Genomic DNA, 12,064 nt, shown 5'->3' with positions numbered 1-12,064 from the left:
ATTTTAGCTTGGTTGGTCTCCTTGTGGGGCTCCTGCCCCCTCTGTGACCTGCTATCCAGCCCCCTTCTTCCATAAGTCTCTGTGCACTCTGCCCAAAGTTTGGCAGTGAATCTCAGCATCTGCTTCTATTCCCTGTTGGATGAAGCCTTTCAGAGGACCTCTATGGTAGGCTCCCATCCTGTTTCCTCTCTTCCACTGCTGCTGGTGTCTATCCTGTTTGCCATTCTGAATGAGATTTAAGCATCCTCCCTAAGGTCCTCCTTAGTGTTTAGCTTCTTTAGGTCTGTAGATTTTAGTATGGCTATCCTATATTAAAAGTCAATATCTGCTTATAAGTGAGTGTATACCATGTCTGTCTTTCTTATTTTTTATTATTTTTTATTTTTTTATATTAGAAACATAATTTGCTTTGTATCCCAGCCATAGCCCCCTCTCTCATTCCCTCCCAATTCCACCCTCCCTCCCTTATCTCCTTCCTGTCCCTTTCCAAGTCCACTGCTAGGGGAGGACCTCCTCCCCTTCGATCTGAGCCTAGCTTATCAGGTATCTTCAGGAATGGCTGCAATGTCCTCCTCTGTGGCCTAGCAAGAGGGTTCCTCCCTCCGGGGTGGTAAGAGGTAAAGTAGCATGTCATTGAGTTCATGTCAGAAATAATTCCTGATCCGTTTACTAGGGTAACCCACTTGGATACTGAGGTACCATGGGCTACATCCGAACAGGGGTTCTAAGTTATATCCATACATAATCCCTGGTTAGAGGAACAGTCTCATAGTGGACGCCTGTGCCCTGATATATTTTGTCCTTGTGGAGTTCCTGTCCTCTCTTGGTCATACTAACTCTCCCTTCTTTCATATGATTCCCTGCACTCTACTGAAGGTTTGGTTATGTGTCTCAGCATCTGCTTTGATATGCTGGTATTTAGAGTCTTTCAGAGTTCCTCTGGGGTAGACTCATGTACTGTTTCTTGTATTCTCCTACTTCCCATGTTCATCCCATTTGTCTTTATAAGTGAGGATTGATCATCTTACCCAACGTCCTCCTTCTTGTTTATCTTTTTTAGGTGCACATATTTTAGTACATTTCCCCTATCTTATAGGATTATATAGATGAGTATATACCATGTATGTCTTTCTGGTACTGGGATACCTCACTCAAGATGATCTTTTCTAGATCCCACCATTTGTGTGTCAATTCCATGATTTCCTTGTTTTTAATTGCTGAGTAGTATTCCATTGTATAAAAGTACCACAATTTCTGTATCATTCCTCCATTGATGAACATCTGGGTTCTTTCCAGCTTCTGGCTATTATGAATAAAGCTGCTACAAACATGGTTGAGCAAATGTCCTTGTGAACTTGAGCATCTTTTGGACATATGCCTAGGAGTGGTATAGCTGGATCTTGAGGAAGCACTATTCCTAATTGTCTGAGAAAGCACCAGATAGATTTCCAAAGTGGTTGTACCAGTTTACATTCCCAAAAACAATGGAGGAGGGTTCACAATTATCCACAGCTTTTAGTATTTTTTCTTTGTTCTATATAGTTACTGTTTTGATTATTATGTGGTGGGAGGATTATCTTTTCTGGTCTAATTTATTGGGTGTTCTATAGGCCTCTTGTATTCTTATGGGCCTCTCCGTTAAGTTGGGAAAATTTTCTTCAATGATTTTGTTGAAAATATTTTCTGGGCCTTGGTGCAGGGAATCTTCTTTTTCCTCTATTCCTATTATTCTTAGGTTTTGTCTTTTTATGTTGTCTTGAATTTCTTGGATGGTCTGTGTCAGGAATTTTTTAGATTTAACATTTTCTTTGACAGATACATCTATTTCTTCCATTGTATCTTCCACACCTAAGATTCTTTCTTCCATTTCTTGTAGCCTATTGGTTATGCTAACCTCTGTAGTTCCTGCTTTCTTCCCTAAGTTCTTTCTCTCCACAATCTCTTCCATTTGTGTTTTTTTTTAATTTTTCTAATTCTATCTTCAGGTCTTGAGCTATTTTGTTGGTTTCCTTCCCCTGTCTGACTGTATTTTCATGTTTTTCCGTCAATTCCTTCAGCTGTTTGTTTGAACAATCCACTGTTTCTTTTATTTCATTCAGTGATTTAAACATTTCCTCCCTAAAGGCCACAGACTGTTTGGCTGCAGCTTCCTCTATTTCTTTTCTTATTTTATTTGTTTCCTCTGTTATCTTCTTCATGAGCATAGATGTTAGGTCATCTCCTTGAATTTCATTTATGCTGGGGTGTCTAGGGCTATTTGCCCCTGGATAACTGGGTTCTGGAGATGCCATATTGCTCTGGCTTTTGTTGGTTGAACGTTTACGCTGTCCTCTACCCATTGGGCTATCTTAGTTGTTTGAACTTAGTTTCTGGTTGTTCCTGGACTCTTGTAGTGGAGAGAATCCCTTTGGCAGGAAGATGGTTTTTCCTGAAGGAAGCCTTCTCAGCTTTTTGGGTATAGTCACTGGATGTCCAGTGTTTTTCAGGAGTTGCTACAGCTCACCTCAGGCATAGAGACCTGGGTTGTAACTGTGGTCCTGATTAGTCAAGAGGGCTCTCCTCTCACCGGGAGAAGTCCTGGAGACAGCTGCCCTCCTTCTGGGTTTCTTGCTGTAAATTTAGTGATCAGCTGCTGTAACCTGTGTGTCCCGTGGTTTGGTCGGTTTTGTTAGAGATAACTGGTTGCCCCTTGGAGCAGTATCTGGGGGTTGATCTCAGGGTTCCCGGTCTTTTATAGGTCTGAGGTTGGGGCTCTGTGCCCCAGAACCCAAGAGGTTGTGGTGGGTGAGTACTGCAGTCCTGGTAACAGCAGGCTATTTGGGGCACAGCAGTTCCCTGGGTTGGTCCAGTCTGTGGGACCTTTTCCGGGTATATACTGGGTTGCCCAAGTCCGTCCCCTTTGCTTCGTTCCTTGTTTTTTGTGAGGGTTTCTCCAGACAGTGACTCTAAGACTCTGGTGTCTTGGAGCACACAGTTCTGTCTGTAAGGAGTAGTTGGTACAAAGCAGGCCTCTGGGCTGGTGGAGCGTGCGCCCGCCTGCTAGCCTGCGGGGGCTGGGTTCCCAATATCTCTATGCTCCCTGCTTGGGCCCAGATCTGTGATGGCTGGGCGTACTCGCCTGTTTGCGATCTGCAGTCTGCTAAACTTTCCCCAGGCAAAGTGCTGCTGGTGACCCCAGCACCACGGTTTCTTCCTTCCCTGTGGGGCCCTCTCCGGGCAGGGGTTCCCAGTCCCTGTTGCACTGGGGCGCAGCTCGTCTGTACAGCTGAGCTGAGCGCACAGCTCTCCATGTGGCGGGGAGCTCAGTTGCGATGGCAGCAGGTGCCTGCAGTCCAAGAGACCTTCCAGGGAAAGACTGGGTGACCAGTGATCAGACTCGCAACTTTGCTTCCCCGTGGGGTTTTCTTGGGACTGGGACTCCCAGTCTCAGGCACCCTTGTGCCCACCGATCAGCCTGGGAAAGTGATCGGGACACGCAAGCTTGCGGCACCAGCCCGGAAACTCAAAGTCCGAATTACCCGGGATTTCTTCCGGGTTCTGACTGTGCTACCCGCGAGTGGACCCGACCGATTCCCACGCCGTGGGAGCCTCCCCTCACCTGGGAAACACGATCGCTACAGTTTTAGGGCCCAGAGTTCAGTCTCCTGGTCGCTGCACGGAGAGTGCTGTCCCGCTTCTCAGATGCAGTGCTCTCCTGGCGCCTCCATCTTGGCTCCCCTCACAAATTTCTTCTTGAAGGCACTTAGTGCTATGAATTTTCCTCTGAGCCTTGCTTTCATTGTGTCCCATAAATTTGGTTATGTTGTACCTTAATTTTCACTGAATTCTCAGAAGTCTTTAATTTTTTTTCTTTATTTCATCCTTAACCCAGCTGTCATTGACTATCCAGGTGTTAAGTTTCCATGTGCGTGTAGGCTTTTTGCTATTTCTGTTGTTGTTGAGGTCCAGCCTTAGTCCTTGTTGGTCAGATAGAATACAGGGGATTATTTCAATCTTCTTGTATCTGTTGAGGCTTGCTTTGTGACCAACTATATGGTCTATTTCAGAGAAGGTTCTATGAAGTTCTGAAAAGAAGTTATACTCTTTTTGAGTTTTGGTGAAAAATTCTGTACACATCTATTAGGCCCCTTTGGATTAAGGCCTGTGTAAGTGCCTTTATTTCCCTATTTGGCTTTGGTCTAGATAATCTGTCCCTTGGTGATAGTGGGGAGTTGAAGTCTCCCACTGTTAAGGTGTTGGAATCTATGTGTGATTTAAGCTTTACTAATGTTTCATTTATGAAAGTAGGTGCTCTTGTATTTGGGGCATAGATGTTCAGAATTGTGATGTCCTCTAGTTATATTTTTCCTTTGATGAGAATGTAGTGCCACTCCACATCTTTTTTTATTAATTTTGGTTGAAAGTCTGTTTTATTAGATATTAGGATAAATACTCCAGCTTGTTTTCTGGGCCCATTTGCTTGAAAAACAGCTTTCCATCCTTTACTCTGAGGTAGTGTTTATCTTTGTTGGAAACATGTGTTTCTTGGATACAGCAGAATGTTGGATCCTGTTTCTGCACCCATTCTGTTAGTCTGTGTCATTTTACTGGAGAGTTGAGTCCATTGATGTTGATAGATAATAGTGACCATTGAACATTATTTCTTATTATTGTAGAGTTGGTGGTGTTACTGTGATTCATTGCACGTTTTCTTTTAATTTTTGTTGGGAAATTATCTGTATCCTATGTTTTCTTGGGTGTAGTTGTTTGTTTTCGTTGAATTGGAATTTCCCTTCTAGTATCTTCTGTATTGCTGGTTTATTGTTTAGATATTGCTTAAATTCACTTTTGTCGTGGAATATTTTGTTTTCTCCATCTATATTGATTGAAAGCTTTTCAGGGTATAGTAGTCTGGGTTGACATCTCTGGTCCCTTAAAGCCTGCATGATTTCTGCTCCAGCCCTTCTGGCTTTCATTGTTTCTGTTGAGAATTCCTGTGTGATTCTGATATCTCTGCCCTTATATGTTACTTGGCCTTTTTCCCTTGCTTCTTTTAGTATCTTTTCTTTGTTCTGTAGATTTAGTGTTTTTACTATGATGTGGTGTGAAGAGTTTCTTTTCTGGTCTAGTGTATTTGTGGTTCTGTGGGCCACTTGTATGTTTATGGACATCTCTTTCTTTAGGTTGGGAAAGTTTTCTTCTATTATTTTCTTGGAAATATTTTCTGGACCTTGGAGCCTGGAATCCTTTCCTTCATCAATTCCTATTATTCTTAGATTTCATCTTTTCATGGCATCCTTGCTTTCTTGGATGTTTTGTTTTGGGAATTTTTCTGATTTTACTTTTTCTTTGAGAGAGGCATCAATTTCTACAAGTGTATCTTCAGCACCAGAGATTCTCTCTTCCATCTCTTGTATTCTATTGGTGATGTTTTCCTTTATAGTTCCTTCTCTTTTCTCTAAGTTCTCCAGCTCCAGGGTTTTCTCAGTTTGTGTTTTCTTTATTGATTCTAATTCTGTTTCATGCCTTGCAACATTTCCTTCATCTGTTTGAATGTGGATTCCTGTGTCTCCAAGATGATCTCTATTTTTTGTTTGTTTCCTCTCTATATGCTACTAGTTGTGCCTCTACTTTTGCCTCTGTTTGTTTGGCTATATTTGCCTGTGGTTTTTTTTTTTTTTTTTTTTTTTTGTGAGCTTTACTCATTTCCTCTTTGTTTGCCTCCAATTGGGAGGCCAATTCTTTGAGAGATTTGTTTGTTTCCATTTTATGTGCCTCTACTAACTGGATAAGCATTGCTTTAAATTCATTTTCTTGTGTTTCCGATGAGTTGGAGTATCCATTAATTTTGGGGGTTCTCAGTGAAGCCACGATGTCTTGATTTATGTTGGATATGTTCTTTCACCGACCTCTGGCCATTTGGTTATCTGTAGCATTCACTGTTTGTTCCTGGATTCTGTAGATCAGACTGGTCTTTCTCTGGTGTCTGGAGAATTCTTCAGGAAAATGAGATAGGTCCAGTAGTTTCAGTGTGTGCTTTGGTGTTTCAGCTGTACCTGTGGTAGAAAAGTCCGCAAGTGCAGAAGTAGCATGTGAGCATGCCTGAAGGGTACTCTGAGGGCTAGAATGCTAGAGAATGTAGAGGCCTTTAGTGTGAGAGAGGGGTGCCCTGTAGGCACCGAAGGGGTCACATGCACTTGATATTGCAAGTACTGTTGATGATTGCGGGCATGGATTCCCTGTGTATGTCTGTGGCCTACAGCTACTGGTATTCTTCTCTAACTGATTTCCAGGAGTTATTTGCATAAATTCCACTGGTAGATCCACAGAGCAGGGGCCTCACTGTCCTACAAGGCCCTCTGTTTCCCACAGTGGATGTGTGGGTTGGAAGGGTCTGATGTCTGGCTGCTAGCTTAGAAGCACCCTGAATCTGGGTTTTGTAGGCACTCGAGGACAAACTCTCTAGTAGGTCAAATTGAGCAGCACAGCGGTTCTTCCTGTTCACTACTGACCAGATTGGACCTGCTGGGTCCAATATGGCAGGTTGAACTCAGTCAGCTCAGTGGTGCTGCAGCTGTTGAGCTAGGGAGTCCAGCTGTCACTGCAGAACTGGGGTGTCCAGGTGCTTGCTGGTAGGTCCTGGGGTGCCACTAAAGTGGTCCACATCCTAGGTGGCCCAACACCTGGTGTACCTGGGTATTTTTGCAGGTCGGCTGGACTTTGGTGGCTGTTCATCTGGCTATCTGCCACTGAGGGGTTAAATGGTCCCTACAGTCACTGGCTGGGAGACCCTGTGGAGTCAGTACTGCCACTTGCAGACTTGGGACCCAGGAAGGATTGTACTGCGAATCTGAGACTCTGTGGCAGGCATTCATTGGGCATGGGCTCCTGCGGGGCAGGATCTCCGGAGGGGCTGGTGCTCCATGTGGTGAGATCTCCGGCTGCAGGTGGGGTGGGAGAGGGTGCTCCACAGAGTGGGAGCTCCTGTGTTTCAGGCACTCCACAGCTCAGGAGCTCAACCAGAGTGTTCTCGGCAGGGGAGGGGAGGCACCTCAGATGTGGGCTCCAAGGGTTGGTGTTCAGTGGGCCGGGACAGCTGCCTGCTACCACTGAGGAGCTAAAAGCCCTGCTTCTGCTGTCTCGGTCCCCAGGCAGTGGTTTGTGCTCAACTCACTAGCACTATGTGTAGGCTCCCCTAAGGCTGAGGGAGGCCCAGACAAGGGAAGCACCTCTCTCCATTCCCAGAGAAGTCCACACATGCTCTGAATCTATAAGTGTTCTCCTCTTCTGTGGTATCCCTTCTTTTTCAGAAAGCTAAAATGTCTAAATTCTGCCTTCAATTGACCTTCCACCCACCAATTTCAGAGATTCAGATCCTCTGCCTCTCAAAAACGCTGCACGCTGTCCACCACCATCTTGGATCTTTCTCCACCCCCCATAAACAGAATTCAAAACAGCTTAGATATCCAATAAATGCTGAATGGATAATGATAAAATGATGTTTTGTCATGTGCAACTTTTACTCTTCACATAGTTTTGTCTTTAGTTGTTTTTTGTTTGTTTGTTTTGCATGGTGTCTTAGATAAAGGTTCTATTGCCATGAAGAGACACTACATCCACAGCAAGACGTATAAAGAAAAACATTTAATTGGGGCTGACTTACAGTTTCAGAGGTTTAGTCCACTATTGTCTTGGCGGGAAACTGCAGCATGTAGATAGACATGGTGCTGGAGAAGGAGCTGAGAATTCTACAACTTGATCCACAGACAGCAAAGTTGAAAGTGACACTAGGCCTAGCTTGAGACCTCAAAGCCTATTCCCTCAGTGACATACTTTCTCCACCAAGGCTAGAACTACTCCAACAAGGTCATACCACCTAATAATGCCACTCCCTATAAGCCAAGCATTCAAACAGATGAGTCTATGGGAGTTATTCCTATTCAAACCACCATACATGGTGGCTGTATCTTGTGCTATAACTCACAGTTCATTTAAAAGAAGTAAAATTTGCTCACCGACAATGGTAGTTAACAGAGAGCACAAAGTTCCACTGCTCAGGAAACCACCAGACTAAAGAAGGATCCTTAAATTAATCATTCTTTAGCAACATGAGAGGAAGTGGGGCCATGGGAACATTGCATTATTGAAATTCTGGGCTCTGAATCTTCCAATGAATTTATACTATTTCGGTTTGTATTACCTTATGAAAATTATCGTGGAAAATTATCAAAGAGTGAATTATGTGGTGATCAGAAAAAAATTGTTATGACAGCTACATAAAAAACCCAAACAGGACATAGTGCAGATATAAAAATAATACAGAAAAGTCTCTAGGTGGCTGTGGTGCACACCTTTAATCCCAGAACTGCAGAGGCAGAAGCAGGCATATCTTTGAGTCTGAGGCCAGCCTGGTCTACAGTGTGAATTCCAGGATAGCCAGGACTACACAGAAAAAGTATGTTTGAAAAAAATCAAAGCCACAACAACAACAAAAAAGAAGAAGAAGAGAAGAAAATGAAAGAGGTGGAAAGAAAAAAAGGAAAGAAAGATTGAATACTTTGAAATTCATCTTATTCCAGATACAATAAACAAGACTAATAAAGCAAAAAGTGCACATGCTGACTAGGGTGAGATAATGTGAACAGTTACTTACTGAACATAGGAGTGAAAACTAGTACAACCACGATGGGAGTCAGTATAGAGGTTCGTCAAAAATAGGAAAATAAACTTTCCACAAGGTATATCTGTCTGAACCATGAGCATATGCACAAAGTATTCAACACTTTACCATAGGGATAATTATTAATCTATGTTTATAGCTGACCATAACAACCAGAAATGTCAACAATCCCAGATGAGCATCACTTGATGAAAAAATAATGTAGCATATTTCTGCAGTGGGATGTTATTCAGTTGTTAAGGAAAATGAATGTAAGTTGATGGAACGAGAACAATCATCCTGAGGAAGGCAAGGCCAGCATTGCATGTTTCTCTTAAGAGGATGTTGCCATTTATGGTTTATATATGTATGTTTTATGTACAATACACACAGAGGTTAGTTATCTAGTAAGGAAGCAGGAAGCAATAGAAGATCCTCCCAGGAAAAATATAAAGGATGAAGGAATAAAGAGGAAATTAAATCAGGGTGGTTAATGGCGATGGGTGATGGGAGTACCAAATACAGGCAGAAATATAAGGACAGCACACATATTTAATTTAAAAATAAAATTTTTAAATTTTATATTTCTTTTATATTATATTTATATTAACATGAAAGCTATTATGAAAGGAAGAGGAAAACCAACATCTCTAGTCGCATAGGAATATGTAATATGTATATATATTATATGTAATTTAAATGGTGTCATGATTATAGTGGGGAGACTGTGCCCTGACTGATGCTACCTAATAAAACTTCCAGTTCCTAGAATGGATTACATCCTTTTTGAGTTGTTGACCAAAGTGGTCCCACAGACCCTCAATCACTGCAGAATATTTTTCAATGCTATTGGCTGCTAGCTATAACTAATGGTAAGACACTGTTGATGGTGATACCACATATTTACAGCATATAACATACAGAGACCTAGTTGAGAGTAAGTTTAGAATTCAATCTTCAGGCAAGCTTTCATATATATATCTTAAAGGTGCCATATTTGCTTTGAGAGCAGAGACAATAACAGTCTCAACCAGCTGTAATGTTGATTTAGCTATGTCAAGCTAAAATAATGATGTGCCTATGAGATGAGCACATGGATTCAATAGTGAAAAGACTGGTGAGAATGTTCGGAGACCTACCAATCCCCTTGTGATTGGATTTAAGTTACATTCCATGATATGGGACCCTTACTTGATATTGTTTACATTTAGACTAGGTATTTCATGTGGCCTAGGTAGAAACCTACACCTATTATGCCACTTAATGAGTATTATAATAAAATGCCTCCTAATGACGTATTGCTATACCCATAGATCAGAGTGTTACTCAACTCTCATCAAAGATGTTTCTTCAAGCAGTGGATGGCAAATAACACAGACACCACAACCGAGCAAATACACAGACAGTGAGAGACTTTGAAGTGCTCAGCCCTAAATGAAATGTCTTTACCAAAACCCTCCCCTCAAACCTAAGGAAATGGGAATATTCTAAGAGCCAGAGGTCATGGATGATTAAGACAACAGCATTTTCCAGACACAATAGAATAGACACACGTATGAACACACACACAAAAAAAAATGGTGGAAAAAAGGGACAGTTTCAATTTCAATCTACACAAAAGCACAACAGGATAGAGATATGAGCACAAAATCCAACCCATAGTTAAATGTGAAAAACTCTGTTGTATGAAAAATATCTTCAAAAACGTTTGAAATGTCCCACTTGTAGCAAGAAAGCTACTTGCAAGTTATAATTTGCAGGAAATGGGAAAAATGGTTTTCTTCAATAGAATTTAACTAAGTATTTCAACCTCACTCACTCACGCACTCATGTGTAGACAGACATGTTGGTCACATGTGGCCAGCACTAAAGAGAATTCATGTTTTTTCCTGTCTTGTTTTGTTTTATTTTTGGTTGTTTTGTCTTAAAAGAGAGAAAGAACGTGAAGTTGGGTGGGTTCAAAGAAGGGGATGGATGTGGCAGGAGTTGCAGGGTGGGAAAAAATGTAATAACATTTTCAAAAAATGATAAAAACATAGAAGAGTCAGTGAAGCACACAGCAGGTCACCAAGAGCCCAGATATTAGTAACTGTAATCAGGAGATAAACATGCTCCCATCCTTTACCCCCATTGACCCATGAATTCAACTGCTCTTAGATTGAAGTTTTCTCAGTTATCAGCTAGCCCACAGCCAAAACATATACCCTATGCATTATTCCACCTTTCCTTTTATAAATTTATTGCATGAATTAATTTTAATAATAGTTGTATAAACAATGTATCTACATGTCCAGATGCTCAATGTCTCTGGGGTACTCTGACCAGAGAAAGAGAAACAAATGGCAGATACTTAGTTACTTAAAGTCCTTATTAAGGTCGATACTAAATAAAGGAATAATGATTATAATATGAACAAAAGCCAGAGCTCAGCTAATTTTACAGTGTATGAAGAAAACACAAGTTATGAAGTGAGGTTTATTCACACTGGAGATACTGGGGCCTATGAGGAGAAAGAAGTGAGAATTACTCACATGAAAGAAGAAACCAAATAACTTTGTTAAAGGGATAGAGGAACCGTTGGGAATAACCTCACCAGTTGCCAGATTCTGTGAAATGGGAGGCCCCTGTTGCTAAGCACATGAATCTAGAACTTGCTCCACAAGAGACAAATAAAGGATTTATATTCTCTTGTGAATTCTCAAGCAAACATCTGTGTTTCTAAGGTGGGTTTTACAAATATTTTTGTAAGCAAGACCAGCACAAGAACATGAGCATCACAACATCTGAGGGTAAGTCTTTAGAGGATTCAGTAAAGGCCAGAAGCACAAATAATTAGAAAGTGAACACTTAGATCTCTCAATTCCTTGCCAATTCTGCATATTTGAGGATGGCATTTATTTTCCTTATATATTTCCACTCTCTCCTAATTTATTATGGTGGCTCTAAAGATTTAGTGTGATTCACTACATCCTATATGATAAGAGAACGTGTGTGGTAAATGAATTTGATGAGGTTGTGGAGAGAAAAGGGTAAGGTAAAAGTCAATCTCTGAAAGCCAACATGAAATCTAGGTTGTTACAGTTGTACCAAATTTTGGAAGAAATGTATTTTTTCTAGAGTTCTAGATACTAGAATTCTTGTGTACAGTAAAGAACAACTGAATTTGCTGAATTATTTTTCAAGTTTCATTTGTGTGTGTGTGTTTTAGAAAACACTTTCTTTAAAAAAAATTCCCCTTTTTTCAAATGCCTCAGTGCAGAAGCAAGCTCCTCGGGAAGATGATGAACTTTCCAGGGTTTTGGAGTTGTATCGAAGTCTAACCCAGGGCACATCCAACACATTTTGGTTAATTCAGAAAATACTGTTCAGCCTGAATGCAGTTGTTCTGTCTCCAAGACTTAATTTCATTTTTACTGAGCTGAATAG

The sequence above is a fragment of the Meriones unguiculatus genome, chromosome 4 (genome assembly GCF_030254825.1).
Source record: "Meriones unguiculatus strain TT.TT164.6M chromosome 4, Bangor_MerUng_6.1, whole genome shotgun sequence".
Classification (NCBI taxonomy): domain Eukaryota; kingdom Metazoa; phylum Chordata; class Mammalia; order Rodentia; family Muridae; genus Meriones; species Meriones unguiculatus.
Note: the sequence above shows the minus strand (reverse complement) of the source record.